Here is a 2,500-nt window from a genome sequence, read left to right on the forward strand (position 1 = left end):
CCCCCTTATGGACCCTGGTCAGAAGTCGTTCACTATGTAGGGAATAGGGTGGCGTTATTCTCTACACTTCATATCATTCATTCGTACAGCTCATTTAACGAGAGGGCAGCTCCTTCTCCTTTGCACCTGTTCAACTATTAATATCGTGTCGTTTGGTTCCGTGGCCGACTTCGCTTATTAACATTCATTATATTCATATTAGGATTAGGGAGGATTGTTGTGATCGTTACCACACCGTGTCAACGGCTAACAGTCAATGTTGGGTTAATGTATAACACTCCTGTCCATGTTAGGGGGGGTTTTATTGAGAGGAAACAACACTTTGGACAGTAGTCAACATTGACCCAATGGCCAGTGTTTTCATTTCCCTCCCTTTTTTAAAGCAGACAGACACTTTAAAGAGCTGTTTAGGTTTTTCTCTCCCCCTCATGGCTTCTTCGCTAAAGCGTGATTAAACCACTCTCAGGCAGAGTTACTGTACAAATGGCAGCTTTTTATAAGGTCAGCTCTTTTGTGGTGAAACGCTATGTAAATTAGGATCTGCTGTGAAAAAGGAGGGGGGGGGGGGGGTTGGACATTAAACTCAATTCAATTCATTGTCCTCCTTAATGTCATTTTCCATTTTGCTAACGTCGAGTCCTGGATGGACTGTCAGGAAGTATTTCTGAATTGATTTTAATGGCATATCAGCCTGGAAACAGAGGGGGGGGGGGGGGGGGGGGGGGATACAACATGGGAAAGCTAAGTGATGATGGAGGCATATTTATTAAAGTGATAGTTCACCCAAATAAAAATGAATTACACATTGGCTGGCATGTAAAAAGTTAGCGTTTGAAACAGTGGCCAGGAAAACAAAAAACCAAAGCATATATTGATGTTATAGGAAGGAAACCAACATGTCATTTTGTCATTTGATTAGGCTATCCCTTTAAGTTCATTTAATTACATATTGTCATGGCACCTGCATGGTCAGTAATTAAACCAGAGTGTTAAGGGTTAATTGCACTTCTCACCTCCTCCTACATAAAAACCTAAAGAAGAAAACGTAATATACTATAAATGAATCTATAAAGCACTATAAGGTCTCACACATGCTTATAACAAGTAATAATACATTATAGCCGTATGCCCTAAGTGAAATGTCACTTTTACCTTATTAAGGGGACTTTTCAGTAGTGTATATTTCATGTTACTGTATATCCAGTGTGAAAATGACTGTGTCTTCCCGGTCCTCTAATGTACCTCTGGCTCTAACAACCCAGGCAGAGTTGCTATCAAGCAGCCAGTATAGTTCAGATTAATGAGACGGTCTGTAGGAACTACAGCAGTATAACATCCACACACTACAGCTGCTGTGTTCCTACAGACACAGTACACAGGTCAGAACATCTAAAGGGGGTATCTATGAGCCAGTCAGCAACCTCTGGGAGAGAGGGGGAGAGAGGGAGAGACAGAGAAAGGGGAGGAGAGAGGGAGAAAGGGGGGAGAGAGAGAGGGAGAGAGGGGGAGGGGTGAGAGGGAGAGAGGGGGAGGGAGGGGGAGAGACAGAGAGAGGGGAGGAGAGAGAGAGAAAGGGGAGGAGAGAGGGAGAAAGGGAGGAGAGAGAGAGGGAGAGAGGGGGAGGGAGGGGGAGAGACCGAGAGAGGGGAGGAGAGAGAGAGAAAGGGAGGAGAGAGAGAGGGGGAGGGAGGGAGGTGGAGAGACAGAGAGAGAGGGGGAGAGAAACAGGGAAGAGAGAGGGATAGACAGAGAGAGGGAGGGAGAGAGGGAGAAAGGAGGGAGAGAGAGGGAGAGAGAGGGAGAGAGAGAGGGGGAGACAGAGAAAGGAGGAGTGCGGGAGGTTGAGAGAGTTCTACTAGTTTTCCTTCAGAGCAGATCAAAGCTTTTCTATGGTCAAATCTACGGATGGAGACGTCCCAGCCAGATTGAGGAGGGTTGAAATAACAAAGGAAACCACAACAGGCTTTTATTTCCTGTATTGTACATACAGTTGTACGGCTGCGGGTGATTCAAACATATCTGTTAGTGTTTGCCGACCGTATAATCCCGACAGCCACTTATTTGCGGTGTGTGTATCCATGGTTGGTGCCTTTTTGAACTGCCAATCACAGCCTTGGTTTTTGCTTCTCTCTCATTTGTTTGCTTGGCTTCCCATTATATAGCTGTCTCATTTTTGCCTTTGGCGTGTTAACCTACACTGTGAGATCCTTGTACACAGAAACCAAAGGGTTTACGGTTTGTATGTTTTAAAGAAAAGCAAGAGAGGGGTGGTTGAGGTGAGAGAGGGAGGGAGGAGGAAGGGAGGAGGGGAGGGAGGGAGAAAGCGAGGGCTGTCAAAAATGGAGTGAGGCGCCTTGATATATAAATACTCTAGGTTTCTGGTTACTGCCTTGTCAATGGGAAAGAGAGATAGATGCCACAGCACTATTGTTTGTCATTTGGTTGGTTGTCTTTGATTAATTGCCTTAAAGATTGTAACATACAAACCGTGTGCTGAATG

At 45.2% G+C, this 2,500-nt stretch overlaps 1 protein-coding gene across 1 annotated transcript in view; it reads left to right on the plus strand.

Moving 5' to 3' along the window:
- The window catches only part of ebf3a (EBF transcription factor 3a), a 12,124-nt gene extending 11,419 nt beyond the window's left edge, over positions 1-705 (plus strand). The window contains exon 6 of the mRNA XM_055936664.1: positions 1-705. This exon is cut by the window's left edge and continues 4,655 nt beyond it. The gene's annotated coding sequence lies outside the window, so the exon portion shown is untranslated.
- Positions 706-2,500: the final 1,795 nt, after the last annotated feature.

This window comes from Salvelinus fontinalis, chromosome 1, assembly GCF_029448725.1.
Source record: "Salvelinus fontinalis isolate EN_2023a chromosome 1, ASM2944872v1, whole genome shotgun sequence".
In the NCBI taxonomy this organism is placed as follows: Eukaryota; Metazoa; Chordata; class Actinopteri; order Salmoniformes; family Salmonidae; genus Salvelinus; species Salvelinus fontinalis.